Consider the following 10,668-nt stretch of genomic DNA (forward strand, 5'->3'; position numbering starts at 1 on the left):
TATGCTAAGGCCAGGGACGGATAACGACAAAGCAGAACAGCAATAGTGAAAAGCAAGTACAGTAACGACGCTATCCCTAAGCGGCTATGGTGAATCAAAATAGAGAAATTTAATGCGTTGCAAATTCAAGAAATTATCTAAGAGGATTCATCTGCATCTAGTTAAACCCTTCCTAGAAAAATAGGTTCCTTCCTTTGGAGGTTGACTTTTTGAAGCGTACGAATGGATTACTACGAATAGAGAAATGACGAGCTTATAACCTAGCGAAAAAGACCTAGCGCAATACGAACAATACGATTTAGCGGCAAAGGCAAAGCACATTCTATAGTTGTAGATACGGTACGGCAATCTATGGTTTCCCTCCTCAAAAGCAGCTTCCTTCCTTTCCAGTTCATAGTGGTTATGAGCAGAAGTGCAATTCAATTCGAATCAATTGCTTTGATATGAGATATGACGATAACGAGTGCTAGAGAACATCGCTAGAGCTCCCTTTTTCCTAGGTCCAATATGAGCTCGTTGGCCAGTACGTGCTCCTTTACGGCGTATAAAGCAATGAAATCTATCGTATCATGATGCTTGGAACCCACATCAGGCTCAATAGAAGGACAGGTTGTCTCAGAACCCTTATGCTAGGAGGGAGTAGAACCGGTATCTTTTATACCCCGTATTCGTACTGAAATGATTCACCCGACCAAAGCTTTGGCAATTCCACCATTAGGAAAACACATGATATGTAGTATAGAAAGTAGTTCCTCTACGGGTGTAGTTCCGATAAAGCCTCTCTTCCCAAGGACAACCTACTCCTCACTCTACGCCCTGCGTTTCATTCTACGAATATAATCAATTCAATAATGCTATCCGGTACGCCCCAAACCCTTAAGAGCAGCTTCCCTATTCCTCTTCGTCTTCGGATGATACTTTCCTAAAAGCTCTGACATCTCGTCCTATTTCTGTGGTTAGATATTTGCCTAAAAAAGGAAGATATCAATTCCTAGAAAAGGCATTCAAAAAATCTTTGGTATGCCTTTTCCTATTTTACTCCTCTATTTAGTAAGCCTTCCCCTGGGATTTTGTTCACAAAGTCTGTGAGCCCGGAAGCCTAAACCACTCTCTTCGGCACATTTTCCCAGCTCTACAAGCTACTCTTTCTTCTCTCTTGCTCCTATTTGACAGTAGCAATGCGAACAGTTAACTAGCAGAAAGGACTCTTTTAAATAAAGGATGAACTTTGGAAATACCTCTACCAGCCAACTAGGTAGAACTTATAGGCTTTCCGGATACTACACGTTTTACCCTATCTTTGGTAAAAGAGCTTCACATGCTTAAATACCAAGGTACGGTACAGAGGGCAAAGAGACTGAACCTTCATATAGGTTTGATCAGGACTGACTTTTTTTCTAGTGAAGAGACACTTAGTTTAGAGGGCCTAGCCCTTTGTTAAGATAGGCGTACAGAATGATGAACGTATGGAGTTAGTTTGGTGGGTTGGTTGGGGAGTGATTTTTTACCTAAGATTGAAGATTTTGGGCTCACAAAGCTGTAGTTGAGAGGTTTCTTTCATTGCTCGGGCATGCCTTCTTTACTTAGGGTATTTCAAACCAACGTCTTGCCTGACTTATCACACCAATCTTCTTCTTCCCTTGACTACAACGAGAGGGCAGGTGATGTAAAGCAAAGGATCAAGAAAGGAGAGTTTCTGAGGCTATCGCTCGGAGTCCCACAAGCAAGTTTCTTTTCTTAAATTAGATTCTCAATCGCCGAAGGATAGGAGGGAAGAATGAAAAGGTCCTCTTGTCCATCGAGCTAAAGAACTCACTTGATTCCCCATGATGATATGCGTCAATGTAAGGAATTTTATAAACTACACTTGCCTTCAACTCCCATCTCGGGCCGATTGCGGGTGAGAAATAAGCTCCAATAGCATAATGCAATTGCTATCATGCTTGGAGCATAGATAGAAGAGGTATGGGTATAGGTAAAATGCACACATCTACTAGGTATGTGAGACTCTTTCTAAGTAAGAGAGAGCTCGTTCTAGCTTTGTCAATCGCGGAATGAGTAGCTCCTTCCTTACCATAGAAAAATACCTTATCAACTCTGACTTAACGCTACTGCTTTCACAAGTCTACGGGTCGGGTATGACTTTTAAATATCCTAGAAAAATAGACATGAACTCGGCATGAATATAGAATACGGCTAACGAGAAAAGTCCCTCTTGCGCCAGCCGGTAGTCTTTTTAGCAACTGAGATAGAGAGAGAGCGGTTATCCCAACAAGTCCTCTATGGATTTTGAGCACTTATTTTCTCATAGATCACCTACTCCATCTACTCTCAATACATTGATTAATCAATCCACTCATGATGATATCAATGCAAGTAATCCTCCTTTACTGCAATCTCATTGCCCTCTTCAACAATATCATTCTGATATAAAAACAAAAGAAGAGACATTCGCGGATAGCTCTTCAAAGAAATCCGATTCTGTTCATATCTCTTAAAGGAGATTTCTTGCAGTTCTCTCTCTTGAAATGCCATGCATAGAGATGACTGGGCCCAAACCATTGTAGGTGAGCAGATCAGCAAAGAATCTCTTGAATATTAGAAGCAATAGAGATGGTTCTTTTGGGTCTGAAAATGTTCAAACTTATACTCTCAAGGTAATGAAATTCTGATGATTTTGATCCTTTAAGAAATTGCTTACTGAAACTAAAATCGACCAATCTACTTTGTTATCAGATAAGGACCATATTTTGTAGTAGTAGTTTTTCTCACTGGTAAAGCTGGATAGGTTAGTGGATGTGCTCACGGGACACAAGTGTCTGCCCAGATGTACATCAGTCGACATGTGGTGTTCAATGAATAAGTTTTTCTCTCCCTTTGCTAAATTATCCTCTCCTGTCTCTCCTATTACCAGCTCCATTTCTTCAACCTCATCCCCTCTCTAAGTACTTACTCCTTTCACTACTCCTACTACTGAATCATCTTCCCCCACTTCTCCTGTCTCTTCTACTTCCCCCTCTCCACCTCCTATTCATCCCATGGTGACTAGAAATCGTGATAACACTCGCATTGTTAGGAAAAGCAAGAAAGTACATTCGAAGCATCCTTCTACATGCCTTGGCACCATATATCTGAATTAGTTAGTATCGAAGGAGATATTCATTCGATTCAGGCAGGTGAGGAAGGGCGACGTCGGCTTGACCCTGTCTTCTCTCTTGGTTGGGTCCATTTCCCGGATCTGCTTTACAGGAGTGATGCCCAGGCTTTCTTGGGTAGCGAGTCCTTCTCCGGCTTGACTACTGAAACCCGCGCTTCCTGCTCCCAAATACAGTTGTGGATAACAACAATAAGTAGTTGATAGCAAAAAACAGTTCAAGGCAGAAGTCTCTTGAGAATGCAAAAGGCCTGCAAACCTAGTTCACACGAGCTTTCACAGCGTGCCTTTATTTACGCTAAAAGCAGTCTCATCAGCAGTGAAAGTTCCTAGCCGAATAAAAAGTTTCAGAAGTCAAACCTAGCGGCCTTGCAATGATAAGTAGTCCAGTCTAAGAAGAAGTGTTGTGATAATAAAAAATACTAGCCGAAAAAGCGGTTCCATTCGAATACTCTGCTGCGAGAAAGAGGTAGATCTTATTAATCGACAATCTGAATGTCTTTGTGGGACATAAAGAAATAAAACAACAACTGGTCTTTCCTGATGTATTCTTCTTGCTGTAGAAGTTTGATTTTTACAAGTTCGTGATATGAAGAGCCTTTAGATGACCCTACTAAGAAAAGTAAAGTAGAGGAAGACTAACCAAATGAATATGCTTTTTTCACTTGGGACTAGGGCTTGCCTTCTCTTAACGATAGAAAAAGGAGCTCTTCTAAGTAGTAGCAAGCGCGTGATATGAGCTAAGCAGTATACTTGATATGTTGGAATAGAAGGAATGAAAGATCCATCTTTGTGGGTTCGGCCCCCACGGAGCGGTGTGTATCATGGAGTTGAGTACGAAGCATGTTTCACGTCATTGCCCACCTATTCTCCTTATCCTCGGGCTGTCATCGATAGGAGACCTATCACGAAATCCAAATTTAAAATGGTTCTCTAACATAATATCTATAACCTCCAACAGAGTATGTATATAGAAGACTTATTTTAGGTGTTAGGAGAGACATAACTTAAATCTGAATATTCTCTCTTCTGAAGACTTATTTATAGAAATGATTGTTTTTTTAGTCTTTTGTTGGAGAAGATTAAAAATATATATTAAATCATTTGCCTGTAGTACCAAGTGATGAATGAGTGTTCATTTTAGGTAGCTGTTGTTGGACGCCCGCTACGCTCCGGTCCCCCATCACCTCCTCGGCTCCTCCGCTCTCGCAACCCGCCCCCCGCCGCCCGCCGCCGACGTGCCGGCTTCCACCTGCTCCCCGTCGTCGACGCCAATCCGCTTGCCTCGCCGTCGTCGTGGCCCCTGTAAATAGGATCCTGACGCGCGTGACCTGCGTCACGGCCTTTTCGTTCGCAGCGCCGCCAGGGCGAGCAGGGCAGCGGCGACGGCGGAGTGACGTGCGGTGGCAGGGCTGCCTCCCACCATGAGGGCCCGTCACAGTCTGCACCGGCGCCGCCAGCCCAGCCAACACGCTCGACGTCTCCCTTTCCTCAGTCCTTGGCGTGGGTGACCAGGGCGATGTGTGTCGGCGACACGGCTACGGGCTGTACGGCGGCGATGTCTCCGTGCGCGCCGCGTCGCTCAACGGCCCAGATCTGCGACCCTTCCTTCTCAGCCACGACGCAATGCCGAGGGACGGATAGGGCGCCAGTTCTTCGCAATCATTGGATTCTCCGTCTTCCGCCAGGTGTGACTTTCTCAATGCTCAGTCAGATGCAGTCGGCCATAACCTCCCTCTTGCTCTTTCCCTCTCCAACGGCACCCTCTACCTTCCAGCATCCCTTTCTTTCTTTACGCCTGCATGTACAGTTCGTATTTATTTTGCTTCAATTTATATGAAGGGATTCGTTGCTAATTTACACATGTTCTTTAAAATTCAGACGGATTTGGAATCTTCAGATATGGGTACTCTCTGTCTTTCATTCAAGCAACAACGAAGTCGAAACCAACAGCCTGTTCGTTTCGGGTGAAAGGATCGTGGATTATTACCGTCGGCTGGTTTGGTATTCGAGAAAATACTGTTCTGGCTTATAATCCACGATTGTTTATGACCAAGCGAACATGCTGCAAATCATAGGTCTGTCTTCCCCAAATGGAGATCCTGTTTTTGATTGTTTGTTATCTTTGTGCAAGCCAGATAGGGCTGCCTGTGTATATGTTTCCGGTTCATATATTTATTTATGTCCCATTCTCTTACCTATACCTATCGTCATGGGATGACAGCAAAGGAGTTTGGTGTTTCGTTGTTACAATATGTATCCTATGTGTTGTTTTCTAAATTCTACTGGATGATAAATACTTCTCGTGTGCACATTCTTATAACTATCTAATTGATTCGATCGCTCTCTCAACACTGTCTGCAAAATTCTGAGGTGCTCTTGCGTCACACATTTTGGTATATGTAGTACGGTTCAGCTCTATATCATCTTTATTAGTATTCCTTTCCAGCTTTAAACGTGAAAAGTAAATTCCCGCCGTTTTGTTGCCAAATAGTTTAATATGGCATCTCATTTGTTAGAATAAAACATGTACCAAAATTCCTTTCATAATTTGATTCTGTGGCCCTGCATTTTTTTTTTCTAATTTCACGTGGTTATTTTGCGCCAATGGGTATCTGTGGTGCCATCACTCCAGAACTGATTTGGTGATTGCTACTATTTCAGTTAAACCTTTTCCCCTGGCTTCATGAAGACATAGGCACAGCCAAGTTCAACATCTTCGAATTGTGGTATCCCTTCTTTTCTCCTTTCCCACTGCAGCAAAGTCTACATTAAGTACTTCTGGGTACACAGTGACCATATGATGTACCATCATGTTTTTTTTTTACGGCAAACCATCATGTTCATCATCCCTTGATCCATATATGTTACGATTCACTAACTGTACAAAAATCAATGAGATCAAGACTGCCATATAATTTCCCCATGATTTGGTGCTACACAAATTGGATACCGTGATCTATTGTTGGGATATCATCTTTATCTTGCCTAATATTATACAGTCTGTGCTACTACCAGCAAACGAATTCTTAGTTTCATTTCCAATTCTGAAGTTGTTCTGCTTGACTACAGTGTAGCGCACTACTAGGATCAGCTAGGTTTGCTTGCGTCCTTGCCTTTTGTAGGCTATGTTGGAAGTGGTCATCTTTGCTATATGAACAGAATTGATGAGACACACTGTTCCCTTTTTTTCCTTTGGACTAGGCGTACGAAAACGATTTATTGGCCTCCTAATCTTAATTCTGATTACCATTGTGATTCAGTGCCTATTTTTTTTAGATAAGGGGAAAAAAGGCACAGAATCTCAATGTGCCTATAGGAACCATTATAGATTTGCTCTTTTGTCCCATGCCTGTTACTTTGCACATGTTCAGTTTTCCAGCAAAATGCTTAGTAACTACTTTGCTAGGTTCCTGGACGTCTATTTATAATCTTAATTTATGGCTCCAACTTTGTTTGCCTGTAGATACCTAGCCATATGTGTACTGCCCTAGCGGAAAGCAGTACCACAAGACTGCAGCCTCGGGTGACCAATCAATGTCAGCAGCGATGACGTACAACACTCAGGTTCATTTCACACAAGGAGGTCTGCCCATTACACCCTTAAAGACCATCAAGACCACCTTTGTTATCGCTGCGGTAAAAAAATGTGCTCATATGTATATGATGTATACGAACTGTCAACCTGTGTATGATAGTGCTATGACTGCCCCAGCAGTAAGACATGTTGTATTTACGAAACCTTTATGTACAGCTATGGACCTATCTGCTTGAGTGTTCGGCTGAGCTGGATTATTTACTTATTATACTAGGAAATACTGTTCATGTTGAATGTTGTGAGAGAAAAACACTGCTCCGGCTGAAAAAATAAGCCGAATAAGTCGGCTTAAAGTGCAGCCGAACACTGCCTAGCGAACAATATTTTACATCTTTACGTTACCTTGTCTGTATTGCACTCATCTTTAGCGAACAATATTTTAGCCACAAAAATGCACGCACAGTGGACTAAAGTTTGTTTTGGAGGACCACAGTACACTAAAGTTGAACAAGCAACGGACCATTTCGTGCCTCATGGCTAGGGATGAAAATGGTATGGATATTTTTCGATCGTATTCGAAACCGAATCCATTTAGAGGGGTTGAGATCTGTTCATATCCGAGTCCGATTATTCAACATCCGATATCGTATCCGTATCCAAATACTCAAATCGCATATTTATGATGTCGATATCCAATCGTATCCTATCCGACATAGTTGACACTATCCGTATTCGAATCCGAATCTGGACAGAAATATGAAAACAAATGTAATATCGGTGATATCCGTCCGTATCCGATGATATCCGTCCGTATCCGATCCGTTTTCATCCCTACTCATGGCTCACGCCTCAAGACCCATAAAATGTAGCAATCACACAACAGAGAGCGAGCTTAATAATATACGTGCGTCCCAACAGACATTTAGGCCCCGTTTGGCAGACCTTCACTTCACTAGTGAAGTCATTTTTTTTTGGCTTCAGCTCCACGAACAGCTCCACCGGTGGAGCTGAAACAGTTTTGGTAAACCATTTGACAAAATGGCTTCCCTGTGAGAGCATGTTTTTAGGGGTCTGGAGGAGGAGCCGGGAGAAGCCACTTTTTTTTTTTTTTGGCTCCATCCCATCCCAAATCACTGTAAGAGCATGTTTTTAGGGGCTTCACCAGTAAAGCTATTTCACTTTACCCCGTTTGACAGAAAACGGCTCCAAACGGCTCCTAAAGCCGGTAAAAAAGCCCTGGCAAAAAGAACCTTAGCCTACAGAGAGCGAGCTTAATATACGTGCGGCCCAACAGACATTTAGCCTACTGGTACACAACTACACGTACGATGACTATGCTAATCGTCGCTGCGCGTTACGTCCTAGTTGTATATTCAACGGTCACTCTCAAAAAGATTTCAAGGGACGCCCTCAAAATTAACAGAGACACGTGTTTTTAGGTACCTCTCTAGAAATAGCAGATTTTTCATTAAGACAAAACATCGCTAAGGCTGTAGTACTGAAATATTAGGACTACTAAAGTGCGAGTAGGAAAAGAAAAAAAATGTCGACTAGATGTATTGCTGGTATTTTAATGACGGGTGCTACGATACCACTCGCCAGTGACGATAAGATTGGCACATTGTATGGGTGGAACATCCATCCAAATTTCTTTGTAGAATTTCTTAATGAAAAGACATCTAAAATCACCGAGAAACAAGACTTGGTATCCTTTACCATATTCACTTCTTATATTCCCTTGCTTTTAGATGCTATTGTACTTTCAGGAAGATGCACGTCTCTATTAACTTTTTACATAGAAGGCGGGCATACTAAAGTGATTGTCTTTATAAATAGTTGATTAATAGAGATGGTTGACTGAGAACGCTCACCGACATTCGCCTCGGTAAATAGGAGATTAACAGATGTGATCGTTATTGGTGTTCTACCACTGGCAATAATTTTTGAGTGTATCATACGTAGCAGACAATAAGAAGGATAGCACACGGGACATATATAAATTTATATTGCTTCGAGTGAAGGGTGCCCCTAGTGCATAAAAGTGTTCTAGTATCACCTGTGCACCGTATGCTGGTATGCGCTAGAATTGCTTCTTGTGTCTAAGGTTCTCTATGAAGTACCGATTAGGGTCTCCCTACCCTTGTTATATAGTCTACGGGAGTAAGCTTATGAGATTTATCTTGATTGGTTTATAGGATGGTTTTCTAGTCGATTACAGAAATAATCCCAGTTGATCTCGATATACTCGTGTAAATCCTCCATGTTAGGTGTCGGTGTTTTGTAAACCGGATTATTAAACTTATATGATTGCCGCGCTGCTCTAGGAAGACGATGGTATACTAGTTCAGGCGGGAGCCCTACGTCCAGTCTTTGAGATGATCGAGTGCGTGTTCCTCGCTTGAATGCTCTGAAGTTCTTACAATGAGGGATGCAAGAATGGTGGAAGAGGTTAGAGAGCTAGAGCTAGGAGATGGACTGCCTGAAGGGAAGCTCCAGGAGCCCTACTACGAGGGAGAATAAGTAAAATGGTAGAGGATGTCCTGAGACGGGTGCACCGGCTGCCCTTATATAGAGTTCAGGGCCAGGGCGTGTACAGAGAAGGAGATTCTCCCGACCAAAGGGTCGTGAGCCTAAGGGAGGTCCTAGCTAACTTGGCTTGCAAGCTACGCCATCTTGTGGTGCATGTCCGGGCGTGATTGTCGTCACCGTCCTGTGGCCACGTCGTGGCATGGTGTGGCGTGGTGTTACTATGCCAGCCATGGAGGCACTGTAGGCACGGTGGTGGTTCGCCAGCCATCCTATGCGACGTGGTCTCCTCCATGGTCTTCATCACCGCCTCCTCGTTTTCTAGGGCATCGTACAGGAGTCGGTAGCCGCCTCCGGGTTGTCGATCGCCAGACTGGCTTGTGGAACTGAGGGCCACGATCCCAATTGTAACACCCTAGGTGTTAGGCTTGCATAATTTGACTTGCATTGCATGAGCATAATCATCAAGCATTCTTATATGAGCTTTTACATATGAAACATACAACTGAAACATGTGAAACATGCTTTGTTATTTTATGTTTCCATATGTGTATGCTTATGATCTTGTGTGAATAAGTGTAAGTGTTTGATGTTGGTCATTAAAACACCTTAGCTACACTTAGGATGACTATGGAACATTGTTCATGTAGATCATTTTATCTAATTAAGCTCGTAAGTGATGATATGCTTGTTGACCTAGGAAGCATTATGTGTAACCAATGTATGAAATGCTTGTGTGACCTTAGGAATACCTTAACCATGTTTAGAATGTCATTATGAACAACTTTGGTATTCATGACTAGGGCTAGTTTGGTCTCTAAGACATAGATATAGTGTAAGTCATCATTTGAAAGTGGTATGTTTGACCTAGGTTGAACTATGTCATAGAGACTTTGCATGGATGTGTTCACTAAAGCAAAGTTGTAGTATTTGAGTAGAGGAACAACTTTTATTTTTGAGTCATAGGCTAGTTCAGCTCCTAACATGCTTGAATTTGGCTCACAAAAATCAGCAAAACCCAATTTTCCACACTTAGAAAAATTGTTGTCATTTGGAGTTTTACAGTGTGACGTGCTCGACTTTGTGCCGATGTATCTTCCTAACCATTGAGAATTAGAATTTGATTTATAAAGAAGTTTTGTAGCTGGTACATAGCTCTACAAGTTTGGTTCTAACACCGTGCACTAATTCGCCGTGGATCGAGAGAATTAGCGCCTTCAATTTGCTCTGTCAGTCACTTGATCGAACCCTGATGAACGCCGCATCGCGCATCGAGGTGGCCGATCGAGCGTAGCTTTTGGCCACCGTTGGCCGACGTCGGGCCCTCGCCGTAGCGCGTTGGCGCTCGATACCTGAGACCCCGCACGCCTCATTTCACATTCACCCGCTCACTCGCTCCCTTTCCACTGCTCTCTCTCGCTCACGCCGTGGAACTACCGAGCGCCGTCGG

General features: G+C 42.9%; 1 long non-coding RNA gene across 1 annotated transcript; it reads left to right on the top strand.

Annotated features, from left to right (window-relative positions):
• The first annotated feature begins 4,298 nt into the window (after positions 1–4,298).
• LOC136514221 (uncharacterized) lies at positions 4,299–6,986 on the top strand. The gene is made up of 4 exons (XR_010773573.1): positions 4,299–4,842; positions 5,036–5,232; positions 5,819–5,883; positions 6,621–6,986. It is a non-coding gene; the product is annotated as an uncharacterized lncRNA (long non-coding RNA).
• The last annotated feature ends 3,682 nt before the right edge of the window (positions 6,987–10,668 follow it).

The sequence above is a fragment of the Miscanthus floridulus genome, chromosome 16 (assembly GCF_019320115.1).
Source record: "Miscanthus floridulus cultivar M001 chromosome 16, ASM1932011v1, whole genome shotgun sequence".
In the NCBI taxonomy this organism is placed as follows: Eukaryota; Viridiplantae; Streptophyta; class Magnoliopsida; order Poales; family Poaceae; genus Miscanthus; species Miscanthus floridulus.